This window comes from Cebus imitator, unplaced genomic scaffold, assembly GCF_001604975.1.
Source record: "Cebus imitator isolate Cc_AM_T3 unplaced genomic scaffold, Cebus_imitator-1.0 Scaffold48, whole genome shotgun sequence".
Classification (NCBI taxonomy): domain Eukaryota; kingdom Metazoa; phylum Chordata; class Mammalia; order Primates; family Cebidae; genus Cebus; species Cebus imitator.
In genome coordinates, this window is record NW_016107363.1 from 6,914,068 (window position 1) to 6,928,722 (window position 14,655).

Below are 14,655 nucleotides of genomic sequence, written 5' to 3' on the forward strand. Positions count from 1 at the left end.
GGATCACTTGAGCCTGGGAAGTGGAGGCTGCAGTGAGCAAAGAAACGGTTCCTGCACTCCAACCCGGGCAAAAGGAAAAACTCTTTCTTTAAAAAAAAAAAAAAAAAAAAGCACGCATACTTTTTATAAGAGAAACATTCCAGACAAACACACAAAACAAGGGCGGGGGCGTGGAGAACCATATAACCACCATGGGACTGAAGAAATAAAACACTACAAAGAGCTGAAAGCCTCTTCACACCTCTTCCTGAATGGGTCTCCCTCTCTGCCCACCCCTAGAAATGATTATCCAAAAGTTTGGTAATGATCATTCCCCTAAAGCTTATCTGTATTTTGATGACATATGTAAAACTTTAACAGTATCATAGTATATGAATATCTCTGCAATTTGCTTTTTCTAACTTTTGTGGATACAGAGTAGGTATCTATATTTATGGGGTCCATGAGATTTTGTTGTGGTTGTTTTTGAGATAGGGTCTCACTCTGTTGCCCAGGATGGGGTGCAGTGGGGCAATCACAGCTCACCACAACCTTACTGCAACCTCCGCGCCCAGGCTCAAGCAATCCTCCCACCTCAGCCTCCTGAGTAGCTGGGAGCAGTTTTCAGTTCCTTGCAGCTGAAAGGACTCTAACTGTCCCACCTCCCTCCTTGAAGGCTAGTCTTGCTATCCTATTCATCCCATACACAATGTCTCAGGGCTTATTGTGCCATTTGACTCAAACTCTTTATCTCTTCTGAGGGTCCTAGTGCCATCAGCATATTCTAACCAAGCCCCAAACCTGGCATCCCCTTTGCCTTGCTCACAACCAGCCTAGAGTAATACAAACCTGGCCCTTTCCATTAGGGAGTGTAGGATTATCCATTAGCATGTCCTGACTTCTTCCCATGTGTCAAGCACTATACAATTTAGCTCCTTAAATCTTCACACCCACTCTTTCAGGTAGAAACTATGATTATTCCCAGTTTATAGATGAGAGTAGTGAGGACTGAGGCCTCAGAAAAAGCCTGTCACTCAGTCAATTCCAGATTCAATCCCAGGGTGGCCTGACTCCCAAATTCTTATTCTTTTTTTTTTTTTTTTGAGACAGAGTTTCACTCATGTTACCCAGGCTGGAGTGCAATGGCGCGATCTCGGCTCACCGCAACCTCCGCCTCCTGGGTTCAGGCAATTCTCCTGCCTCAGCCTCCTGAGTAGCTGGGATTATAAGCACGCGCCACCATGCCCAGCTAATTTTTTGTACTTTTAGTAAAGACGGGGTTTCACCATGTTGACCAGGATGGTCTCGATCTCTTGACCTCGTGATCCACCCGCCTCAGCCTCCCAAAGTACTGGGATTACAGGCTTGAGCCACAGCGCCCGGCCGCCAAATTCTTATTCTTAATCACAACTTCCCTTCTCCCAGAAACCCAACAGAGGAAAGGGATGCCCTAAGCTACCAGAAGAACAGAAAAATCAGACTGAACCTCATATCCCTTTATCCCAAAGAACACCATTCATTCCCAGAGATAAACAGTATGAGGCTTTTCAGAGGTTCAATTCTGGTGTATAGCTTGCTTTGTAGAGAGCATAGGACATGCTCATCTGAGGGGGGCAGTATGAGTGTTGTAAGAGTATTTCAGGCCATTTTGTTTCATCTTATCTACTTATAATTGTCCGGACTCCAAGAGAACCTAAAACTCAAATTAGCTCTTAGAGAAAGAAAAAGTTAGTTACTACCACATAAAGGGTTAAGATGAATCACAGTCATAACACCATAAAAAAAAACAAATAATCACACAAATTTATTTTAAGAGACAAGGCCTCACTCTGTCGCTCAGGCTTCAGTGCAGTGACCTGATTACAGTTCACTGCAGCTTGGAATTCCTGGGTTCAAGGGATTCTCCTGCCCCAGCCTCCCAAGTAGCTAGGATTACAGGCACATAACACCATGCCCAGCTAGTTTATTAAAATTTTTTGGCAGTGTGCAGTGGCTCACATCTGTAATCCCTGCACTTTGGGAGGCTAACATGGGTGGATCACCTGAGGTCAGGAATTCAAGACCAGCCTGACCAACATGGTGAAATCCCGTCTCTACTAAAAAAATACAAAATTAGCTGGGTGTGGTGGCTCATGCCTGTAATCCCAGCTGCTTGGGAGGCTGAGGCAGGAGAATTGCTTAAACCTGGGAGGTGGAGGTTGCAGTGAGTCAAGATTGTGCCATTGTTCTCCAGCCTGGGCAACAAGATGGGGTCTCCCATGTTGCCCAGGCTGGTCTCAAACTCCTAGCCTCAAGTGATCCTCCTGCCTGAGCCTCCCAAAGTGCTGGGATTATAGGCATGAGCCGCTATACCCAGCCAATACAACTTTAATATATTTAGAGCTTCTCTAGAGTCATTCTAGACTGAAATAGATTTTTTGTATATTTCATGGAAAATTTAAATAAATAAAAAAAATTCTGAACAACTCTTATTTGTAGACCCCCATACACATGACAGAACTTAGGCCTGTGATTTTCCTATTAAACCCCTGTAGCCCACTCGGATCTTCATTTATATTCAATATTCTCCTATGATCACCTCCCCACTACCAGACCACAAGCAACTGGAGGTCAGTGACCAAGTCCTAATCCCCTCTATACTCCTAGCCCCTCTATACCCCGGCACTTGGTAATGTCTGTAGGAGTATCTGAACAAAGCATCTATACATTACTACTCTGGGCTCTTGGTCACAGTCAGCCTCTTTACAGAAAGACGTTATTCTCTTTCCAGTTATTTCTCAATCCTTCTGAGCAGATCAAGGAAAAGGCTCAACATGGTGCTACGTTACCTTCAACACCTCTCCATCTCTTGCTAATTTCCCTTTTTAACCAAAAGAGAGTATGCCTCATGCTGTGAACAGGCAACGGTGCTGGCTGGAATTTAATAACTGTTTGGGGTTTATTTATGGTTACCTTCCATTTACCTAGTGACACTATTTTTCCATTATTATAGTGACACAAAGTCTCCTTTTCAAATACATTTGTTTTACATGTGAGTCAACTGCAGGGGAAAATAATATTAAGTGAAAAATGAAATAGAGACAGCCATGGGATATGGCAAAATAGTAAAGGTGGTTCCTTTATGAATGATTGAAGCTTGGGGAACACAGTTAGACTCAGGAGTAAGAGCCAGGGTCTGGCCCAGGCACGGTGGCTCAGGCCTGTAATCTCAGCACTTTGGGAGGCCGAGGTGGGCAGATCAATTGAGGCCAGGAGTTCAAAACCAACCTGGCCAACATGGTGAAACCCCATCGATACTAAAAATACAAAAATTAGCTGGGACCGGGCACGATGGCTCGTGCCTGTAATCCTAACACTTTGGGAGGCTGAGGCAGGTGGATCACCTGAGGTTGGAGGTTTGAGACCAACCTGACCAACATGGTGAAACCCTGCCTCTACTAAAAATACAAATATTAGCTAAGCATGGTGGCACATGCCAGTAATCCCAGCTACGTGGGAAGCTGAGGCAGGGGAATCACTTGAACCTGGGAGGCGGAGGTTGCAGTGAGCCAAGATCACGCCACCGCACTCCAGCTGGGGTGATGCAGGGAGACTCTGTCTGAAAAAAAAAAAAAAAAAAAGAGCCAGAATCTGAGTCCAGACATCTGCCTGGGACCTGCAATCTTGCGAAATCCAGCATGTCCTACCAGCATGTCCCAGAACCAGAAACGGGTCTCCGGAATGGGAGTGGGTTAACACCAGCTGATTGGAATGATAATGGTCACCTTTAGCAGCTGGAGAAACTACTAAGCCATTGTTCAATGCTTTAAATTTTTGCCCCATCACATGGAAAAAGTACCCAGGCTGACGAATTTCTTCCCATCCTTAAAACAAAAGATCTGCATTAGTCACTCAGTGAAGTAAAACGCACACAAATTCTACCTTCAGGAAAGGTGTTGGGCGTTCCCCGACTACACCAGAGATGGCCTAAAACTGACATTTGGTAACGCTGCAAGTACTAGGAATTTGGCCCAATTATGAACAGCAGGCAGCTGGTGTCCAAGAAGCAACTGGGAGAAGTACACAGTTCACGCAACACAGACAGATTCCTTCTACCCATCAGGGCAAAGACTCGCCAGCTCCTCAAAAGAACTGAGAATACTGGCCCCCAAACTCCCATTTTTATTCCCGTCCCAGGAGCCACAGAATTCCCTATCGGCAGCCTCCTCCATCACCCCAGCCCAGTGACTTCAATGCTGTTTGCACAGGGCATAACCCAAAAGTCCAGTTTCCAAGCACTAACCACTGTAAAAATATTGTCGCCAGCTCCATGACACCAGGTTGGACAGTGCAGGGGTTTAATGCCACACCCAGGGCAGCAAAAATTTTGACAGATGGCAGGCAGCTCCACCATGACCCCAGATGCCAAAGAGCTAGGAGGGAAAGCGGTGCCAGGGCTAAGGCAGGGACGAGCCAGACTCCTGGGGGATGGGAGCCGCTGGCACAGCCGCCCTGTACTCCAGGTTGGAAGCACACAAGGCAGTCAGCACGGCCTCAGCCCCATGCGGGGGGATGTAACCCTGACAGACCCCCCCACATGTCTCTCCAGCTCCACCCTCCTCCACAAAGCCCTGAAAAGAGAAGCAGTAGCCCATGGCATTAACGTCAAGGCTGATTTTTCCAAGGCTAAGTAGGAAGTGCAGGGTCTCACAGCAACAGTGCTGACGCTAACACCACAATAGCAGCAGCTGATGTTTACTGAGCACTTACTATGAGCCAGACACAGTGCCAAGAGGTTTAGATGCACATTCTCTTTTATACCTAAGAACTCTGTAAGGCAGAGTATTTTTGTTTGTTTGAAACAGAGTCTCGCTCTGTTGCCCAGGCTGGAGTCCAGTGGCATGATCTCAGCTCACTGCAACCTCTGCCTCCTAGGTTCAAGCAATTCTCCTGCCTCAGCCTTCCGAGTGGCTGGAATTACAGGCACCCATCACCAAGCCTGGCTTATTTTTGTATTTTTAGTAGAAACAGCATTTTGCCATGTTGGCCAGGCCAGTCTCAAACTCCTGGCCTCAAGTGATCTGCCTGCCTCCACCTCCTAAAGTGCTGGGATTACAGGCATGCACCACAATGCCTGGCCCCTGTAAGACAGAGCATTTTAGGACCACATTCGGCCCATGGACAACAGGCTCCTGGGGGGAAGCAGGTCCCTAGGGTCAGCCAGCTAGCTAAAAGGAGCAAAGCCAAGACTCAGGACCAGGAGCAAACACAGGACCAGGAGATTACTGCTGCTGCTGGGAGAGTGTCTTTCCAAGAGGGTGCTCTGGGAAAGAAAAAAATGGGAGGGAAGGCCAGGTGTGGAGGCTCAACGCCTGTAATCTCAGAGTTCAAGACCAGCCAAGGAGACATGGCAAAACCCTGTCTCTACAAAAAAAACAAAAGTTAGCTGGGTGTGGTGGTGTGCGCCCATGGTCCCAGGTACTCAGGAGGCTGAGATGGGAGGCTGAGTTGGGAGGATCACCTGAGCCCTGGAGGTCAAGGCTGCAATGAGCTGTGATTGTGCCACTGCAATCCAGCTTATGCCACAGAATGAGATCCAGTCTCAAAAAAAGAAAGAAAAAGCAAAAAAAAAAGAAAGAAATGGAGGCGAAGGACATTACAGGAGACAAAAGAAAGGGTGAGGGAGGGCAATGGAGCTTCCTTAAAAAAAAAAAAAGAGGAGGCTGGGCCAGAAGACCAGAAATGCAAAAATGCCACTCATGATGGTTCCTACTCAACAGTTATCCAAAGACCCAGGTTGCTGCTTCTTCTAAAAAGAGTCTCTTAGGTAGAAGGAGGCATCTTTGACCAATTTCTGGGAGTATTCCCAACCGCCTTTCACCTTCCTAGATAATTAGGTCGCTTATTCCTCCAGTCTGGAGAGACCACCCTCAGGTCCAGGAATTAGGAGGGTGAAAGATGGGAAAGGAGAAAGAAGAGAGAAAGGAGGTGGGAGAGTATGATGACCGCCATTCATGAGGCACTTAGCCAGCCCCCACCACCACCTCCAAGGACTGGGCCAACTGATTATCAGGATTACATCATTTTATCAACAACACCAGGAAGTGGGTACTGCTATATCCTGGGACACAAACTCAGAGAAGTCAAACAACTTTCCCCTAGTCTTCCAGCCTAGAAAGCAGCAGGGTCGATCTGATCCATGCTCTTGAGCACTCCGGAAGTGGCTGGATCTGTATCCAGAAGTGGTTTCCATTCCATCTCCTTTGCCTCTTGGCTGAGACAGGATGGCTCCATGGGCCTGGTGTCCTGCAGGCTACTGGGAAAGTGGTGCCTCCAAAAAGCAATACCATGAAGACCTGGGAACTTCTCAAAGTTCCCAGGCAGTTAAGGGTGAAGCAAGCTGTCCAACTACATTGTGTCAGACTCACATCTGAAACATGTTTAAACAGCTAATGGAGCTGAGCCAGTTTCTATGCTGGGCTGCCCATGAGACAAGGTCACAATAGTTACCAAGTATAATAACTATTATTAAGAGACCCTGACAGTCCCAATAAAAGTGGACCCTAAAAACTTTTAAGAGACAGAAAGTGGGGCTGGGCGTGGTAGCTCATGCCTGTAATCCCAGCACTTTAGGAGGCTGAGGCGGGTGAATCACCTGAGGTCAGGAGTTCAAGACCAGCCTGGCCAACATGGCAAAACCCTGTCTGTACTAAAAATACAAAATTAGCCAGCCATGGTGGTGCGTGCCTGTATTCTCAGCTACTCGGGAGGGTGAGGCAGGAAAATGATGCGGTGAGCTGACATCATGCCATTGCACTCCAGCCTGGGCAACAAGAGCAAAACTCCGTCTCAAAAAAAAAAAAAAGAGAGAGAGAGACAGAAAGTGGCTGAACACCTCCACTCCGTGGTTGACCAAACATATTTCTAGACCAAGGGAGACTTGCAAACCACAATGAGACTCAAATAAGAGCTTTCCTTTTAAGGCTGGCCAAAGCTCAGCAATAACTCAACTGAGGATGAATCTCATTATAACCATCAGGATGACCAAAATGATTTCAGAAAGCATTTCCAGTCCGCAGTCACTTTTTTTCCTGAGAAAGGAATCTCCTTCTTCCCTATTCTGATTAAAAGACAGCTGTAAGCAAAATTCCCTAAAAGTAGAAAAAGATTCACTAAAATTCTTCACAGGTGATGTTTTTTCTTTACATTTTTCTGTGTTCTTGCAATTTTTTGCAAAGAGTAAGAACTACACATGTAACTTTTTAATGTTCAAAAAAAACTTAATGGAAGTGAATTTCAGGCCGGGCAGGGTGGCTCACTCCTGTAATCCCAGCACTTTGGAAGGCCGAGGCGCGTGGATCACTTGAAGTCAGTAGTTCAAGACTAGCCTGGCCATCATGGCAAAACCCCAACTTCGTAAAAATACAAAAATTAGGGCCAAGTATGGTGGCTCCCACCTGTTATCCCAGCACTTTGGGAGGCCGACGCAGGCGGATCACGAGGTCAGGAGATCAAGACCATCCTGCCTAACAACGGTGAAACCTTGTCTCTGCTAAAAATACAAAAATGAGCTGGGCATGGTGGCATGCACCTGTAATCCCAGCTACTCGGGAGGCTGAGGCGGGACAACTGCTTGAACCTGGGAGGCAGAGGTTGCAGTGAGCCAAGATCATGCCACTGTACTCCAGCCTGGGTGACAGAGCGAGACTTGATCTCAAAAGAAAAAAAAAAAAAAAAATCTATATATATATATATATACACACACACACACACACACAGACATATATAAGAATTAGCTGGGCATAGTGGCACATGCCTGTAGTCCCAGCTACTTGGGAGGCTGAGGCAGGAGAATCACTTGAACCCAGGAGCTGGAGGTTGTAGTGAGCCGAGATGGCAGCCTGGGTGACAAAACGAGACATCGTTTCAAAAAGAAGTAAATTTCAAAGACATGCTGAGCTGATGGCTTTCCTTGGAAAAGCAGTAAGACAGGAGGATTAACATCTCAGACAAGGATCTGAGTAAGAACCACACACTTACTGGCCAATCTAGGCAGGCCTCAGTTTTCTCATCTGCATAACAGGAATTGTAACAATAACTACTCAGAATTGCAAGGATGTTTCATATGGCTATTAGTAAGAAGCATTTATGACAATACCTGGTACTTAAGACATGTTCTCCCTATATTCACTATAACTAATGAAAGTTACTATGATTGTGACTTTCAGGAATTTCCTTTTTAATTAATTTTAATTTTATATTTTTATTTTAAAAAAATATGGAATACTTCACAAATTTGCGTGTCATCCTTGCACAGGGGCCATGCTAATCTTCTCTGTCTCATTCCAATTTTAGTATATGTGCTGCCGAAGTGAGCATGACTTTCAGTAATTTCCTATTAAATTCATTTTTTGAGCTTCACCTGGCAAGCTGGAAAAGGCCTTGTTCTCTAAGGCCTTGTTGAAGCAACTCACAGATATCCAGAGAACGAACATGAAGTGCTTTGTTCTTTAAGTTCAGCATCACAGTCCAAAAGCAAAGTGTTCTACTGGGACCCCAGAGCCAGCTGTCTGCTACATATAACTCCCACTTCACTAAAGGCAGCAAAGAACCACTGTTTTGCATGTTCCAAAAGCAAACACATTGCAAATAAGTCAATGTACCAGACTTAATGCTCAACCTTTTATGCTGGAGACTGTTTATTTAACAAGTTATTTATTAAATTCCTATTAAGGGCCAAGCTCAGAGCCACAGAGGTGAACAAGAGACACAGCGCCTGCCCCTGGAGTAGTGATGATCTGTGGGAGAGTAAGAAGGCAATCTAGAACACCGATATGGCTCAGTAAGGGGGCAGTGTGGCCAAGCACAGTGGATCATGCCTGTAATCCCCACACTTTGGGAGGCTGAGGCAGGCAGATCGCTTGAGCCCAGGAGTTCAAGACCAGCCTGGGCAACACGGCAAAACCCAATCTCTACAAAAAAATACAAAATTAGCCAAGTGTTTTGGTGTGTGTGCCTGGACTTCTGGCTACTGGGGAGGGGCTGAGGTGGGAAGATCGCTTGAGGCGAGGAGGTCAAGGCTGCAGTAAGCTGTGATGGCAGCACTGCACTTTAGCCTGGGTCACGGAGCATGACTCTGTCTCCAAAAAAAGAAAAGAAAAGAAACAGGGTGTTAGGTGTCCGGGAGAGGACCTCATGTCCCCCAGCCTTGGGTGTGACTCCCCTTGAATGTCCCGGGAAAAGGGGGGACAATTAGGTAAGAGGTGCGTGCCTGCAGGAAGTGTAACGTGACACCTGGATCACTTCCCGTAAAGGACGCCCTGACTAGACAGCCATCCCCCAGGTGCCAGCTTGCCTTCTTTGGTAGAGATCAGGAATGTGACAAGCCACTGCCCAGGTGCTTTCAAGCCAAGCTCTGCCAAGGCACCTCACTCAGAACACGTTCCGGGCTCTGTCCCTGGATGGCTGGAAGTTCCACCAGGGCCCCAACCCAGCCGCACATCGCCAGTCCTCCAGCACACACCCCTGCCTCTGCTGAGAGGGAATCTTGTAAACAGAACCATGAACTCTGCTCAACTGATACAACTACAGATTCACAAAGGCCTTTTAGGGTCTCAGCTCCAAAGCCTTGTACCTCAGGTCCCCTCAGAGGCAGAGCCTGGTCCCATACTCTGGCCTGCTTTACCCCACACCAAGGGAACCATCAATTTGTTCTTGGGCAAGAAGCACCGAGCAGCTCCTGCTCCCACAATAAGCTGTAGATGCCAAATCATTCTTGTGTCCCTGGAATCCAATAAACCATTTCAGGGAGGTGCAGGGAAATCAGGGTGAAACACACAAGAAGTACGGTACAAGCATGATAAGAACTTATTTTCTTGGTACATGAGGGAAACTGAGAAATCTTATTAAATTTAGCCACCAAGAAACCTTTCCTGCCCCGGCCTCCCTAGGAGGCCTGCTTCTGCCTCAGTCACACTCAGCGGAAGGCAGCACCGCTCCTGTCTGTCGAAGGAGAGCTGATTGCTGCTTGCCATTTTTCATCTTAAAGTCTGAATTTATGGGCCGCGGTAAATTTACATAGTGCCTACCACAAATCCCCACCCGTTTCCCTATAGCTCGAATGCCAAAATTCCACCCTGCGTTCCAAGTAACTCCAAACTCTTTAGTAGCCTTTTTTTTTTTTTTTTTTTTTTTTTTTTTTTTTAAAAAATTTTTTTTTTTTTTTTTTTTTTTTTTTTTTTTTTTTTTTTTTTTTTTCTGGAAAGGAAATTCCAGAAAACTTGTCTGGCATGGTAGAGGCTGACCAGCCTTATGAAAATACTCAGAAAGGTGACCCATTTAGTCAAAAGCGCTTTCAGATCTCTATGAGAAAGGAATTCACGCCAGCATAAAGGGCCTTCAGAGAGAGAACAGGAGTGCTGTGTTCACACCCAGACCTTTCAGCAAGCCAGCCCTGCAACGGCTGGCGAGGCTGAGCCCAGAATGGGCCGGACAGACCAGCTTTCTCTCTCTCAGGAGAGGTGCGCCCCGGGAGAAGCCCGTGGGGATCACAAGCTCAGCTCTGGCTCACACAGCTTTGTGCTGCGGAGCACAGCAAGGGGTCTGTCCAAGAGGCTACCTGCAGATGAGCGGAAAGCCGCCTGCTTGGATTGGAAGCAGGCTGCCCACTTGTGCCAGGGCCATGGAACTGATAAAGGCCGGGTGCCAGGCCTGGAAAGAAGGGTTCAGTTGCTGGGCTCACCAGCAAACACAAACCAGCACACCCTCCCACGAGTTAAACAAGGTAGCAGAAGGAAAGGCTGTGGGTGAGCTGATTTTTTTTTTTTTTTTTTTTTGAGATGGAGTCTCACTCTGTCACCTAGTCTGGAGTGCAATGTCATGGTCCCGGCTCACTGCAACCTCCACCCCAAGGGTTCAAGCGATTCTCCTGCCTCAGCCTCCTAAGTAGCTGGGATTACAGGCATATGCCACCACATCTGGCTAATTTTTGTATTTTTAGTAGAGATGCGGGTTTCACTATGTTGGCCAGGATGGTCTTGAACTCTTGACCTTGTGATCCGCCCACCTTAGCCTCCCAAAGTGCTGGCATAACAGGCGTGAGCCACCACGCCACGCCTGGGTGAGCTCATTTCTGACAGAGCACAGCTGCGGCTATGTCCGCTGTCACCAAGGATCTCCTGGCATAACTGGCTCTCAATAACACCCCCACACACATGTCCTGTGGTGACACTGTGTGTGCTGTGACCCCTGCAGCCAGGAAAAGGTCCAGGGGCACCTCTTTCCGCACCTCTGGTTTTCAGACCTCACTAAGAAAAGCCCTGCCCACCTCCCCTAAAGCAACCTTCAGCTAGTCCCTACTGTGCACACCCGCGGTGACATTACTGCCCCCTGGAAACCAAAGGCAGGGAAAGAACTAGAGCAATGTCTCCAAAAACTGTGGAAGAGGTCCCAGGCAGAGCTCCATGGTGTGGGAAAAGATAAGGCAAGTAGCCCCCAAAAAGTTTTGTCTTCTAGAAGGAAATTTCAATTTCACATCAATCAAACGCAAATGAGTCACGTTTGGAGCAAAGCAAAACAAGAACTAAAAATCCACAGAAGCAGAAAACAGTCTCTTCCACACCCTCTCACTACAATATATCTATTTTCCTGTACAGAGTGTCAAACCCAACTTTGATACAAAAGTACTTAACTGCATAATGCAGGCAGGCAAGAAGCCTGACCTGTAAAGTGAGGCACAGCTGTGCCTCAGTTTTCTCATCTGTAAAATGGAAACAGATGTAAATCTAAAAGAACAAGGCTGAGGCCAGGTGCGGTGGCTCATGCCTGTAATCCCAGCACTTCGGGAGGCCAAGACAGGTGGATCACGAGGTCAGGAGTTCGACACCAGCCTGGCCAACATGGCAAAACCCCATCTTTACTAAAAATACAAAAATTAGCCAGGTGTGGTGGTGGTGTGCGTCTGTAATCCCAGCTACTCGAGACGCTGAGGCAGGAGAATTGCTTGAACCCGGGAGGTGGAAGATACAGTGAGCCGGGACCATGACATTGCACTCCAGCAGTGAGTTGAGATGGACCCACTGCACTGCAGCCTGGGCAACAGAGCAAGACTCCATCTCGGGGGAGGGAGAGGAAGAAAGAGGCTGAGGCTCAAAATTTAAACAATTAGAGTTTACACGAGCCAAAGTGAAGACAGCTGCCTGAAGGGCTCAGGCCCAAGTAACCTTGGATATGAGCTCTGTTTGGCCTTTGCTACAAGCAGGTTTTTAAAAGCAGAAAAGGGGACAGGGAGTGGACTGATACAAAGTTGTTTGTCAGGATTTCTCATTGGCTTAGAGAAATAGCATTGATTAGTGGTTGGCCATACATCATTCAACTATAGGGTGTGGATTATAGTATTGTGTGCAGCATTATGACATTAATTTATAGCTAATTGTCACAATAGCAATTTCTTTATTTTAGAAACGGGTCTCACTCTGTCGCCCAGGCTATAGTGCAGTGGGGCAACAATCATAGTTCACTGCAGACTCGAACTCTTGGCCTCAATCTATCCTCCCACCTGACCCTCCCAAGTGGCTATACTATGCAGGGTTGTACCACTGCATCCAGCTAATTTTTTAATTTTTTTGTAGAGATTGCAATCTCACCCAGGCTGGTCTCAAACTCCTGGCCTCAAAAGATTCTCCAGCCTCGGCCTTCCAAAGTGCTGGGATTACAGGACAGGCATGCATCACCACAATTGGCCAGCAAGTGATTTCAAGAAATGAATACATGGGGAGGGCACAGTGGCTCACACCTGTAATCCCAGCACTTTGTGAGACCAAGGCAGATAGATCAGTTGAAGTCAGGAGTTCGAGACCAGCCTGGCCAACATGCTGAAACTCCATCTCTACTAAAAATACAAAAAATTAGCTGGGCGTGGTGATGGGCACCTGTAATCCCAGCTACTGGAGAGGCTGAGGCAGGAGAATCACTTGAAATGGGGAAGCAGAGGTTGCAATGAGCTGAGACCGAACCACTGCACTCCAGCCTGGGCAACCGAGTGAGACCCTGTCTCAAAATAAAGAAGTAAAAATAAAATACAAATACAAAAATTAGCCTGGCGGGGTGGTGGGCGCCTTTAATCCCAGCTAATCAGGAGGCTGTGGCATGAGAATCACTTGAACCCCAGAGGCGGAGGTTGCAGTGAGCCAAGATTGTGCCGCTGAACTCCAGCCTGGTGACAAAGCAAAATTCTGTATCAAAAAAAATAAATAAATGAATACATAGCTCACTTTAAAAGGACTCACCTTCCTCCGATAAAGGTTCTTTTCTTTTCTCACAGATGTAAAGCCACTAGCTCTGCAGAGTTCGTGAGGATTGGAAGTCATATAAGTAAGTCAGGCCAATGGTCAACAGACGGCAGGTATGAGAAATACTAGATGGTATATTAGAGGATGAATATCCTCAACAGTCAGTACAGAGCCAGCATCACTTGTATGTATTCTTGGTACCAAGAAGAGTCAAGAAATAATATGTAGGAGGACAAGGGTCCTCCTTGCCAAGCTTTCTACATGCGCTGCTTAGAAAAGCCAGGTTTTGATAACGGGGAAAGGGAGACAGCGGCTGTCACAGTAACTCAGTGTGATAGGCAGTCTTGACTAAGTGAAAAACCCAACTGCTTCTTTGCTTATAGTACAAGAAAATTTTTGGCCAAGGACATTCTACTGAATGGGGTCTGCCCAAAACAGTTCTTTGGTAAATGCTGTACTCAAACAATGGGCAGAAATAAAATCCCATCCAATTGCTTTTATAAATAAACAGTGTGCAGAAAGTTACAACCACCTACAGTTTATCAAGCGAACATAGTTAAGGCAGCTGCTCCAAGGCTGTTAGGGGGCAGCAGCTTCACACAGAGCTCAGTGTTTCTCTTTGTCCTCCTCTACCCCAAATACTAAATCCTGAACTAAGTGTGCCTGATGAAAATTCCCAGGAGTTCCGTCCTCTATACCATCTATACCTACTCTCACCTACTGGTTCACCACTTCAGTCGTAAAGAGAGCCATTTGGTTTTCTAATCATTTCCCCAAGAAGCTCTCTTCCCGGTACATGGACTCACTTTCCCATGCAAAGTGAGCTAGGCACCTTAAAAATACAAGGTATTTTTAAGAAGCTATTTCTTCTTAGCTCCTGAAGAAAAGTATTATTGTTTATTATACAATAACCTGAGCCAATTTAGGGATTACTGAGCCTGTTTAATGAATAACTAGATTTACAACAGTCATATAAGATGGCTTCCAGTAGAACGTCATGAAAGGCAATTGTAATCATTATAAAAGCAGGAAATAGCACCCATTAAGATTAAAATGGCTCATTCCATTGAATGTTTTCATTTAGTAAAACGTATTGTTGGGGGAAGGGGTTATAATTACAGATCCAGCTCCTTAATTTAGAATACTCAAAGATGAAAATTAAAATAGAATAACAAGAATATGGAAAAAAGAAAAAAACTAAATGTAGAAACACAAGCCTTCATAGGCGCCTCCAAATGAGGTGTATGCACCCAAGGGCACACAAGATAATCCCTTAGAGCCAGGAAAAAAACAGATTTTATATTTGGATTTGTCATCTAAAAAGAAACTAAGCTTTACTAATATTTAATATGCAGACTGACAGAATATGTTTATAGCTTATAAATAAATATATATATGTATATATGAG

The 14,655-nt window shown here is 46.2% G+C and overlaps 1 protein-coding gene and 1 non-coding gene across 9 annotated transcripts in view; both read right to left on the reverse strand.

Annotated features, from left to right (window-relative positions):
* Positions 1-14,655, reverse strand: part of FLNB (filamin B) — a 171,121-nt gene that overhangs the window by 148,211 nt on the left and 8,255 nt on the right. The window lies entirely within an intron of this gene.
* Positions 8,231-8,337, reverse strand: LOC119471064. Its single transcript, XR_005200053.1, has one exon. It is a non-coding gene; the product is annotated as a U6 spliceosomal RNA (small nuclear RNA).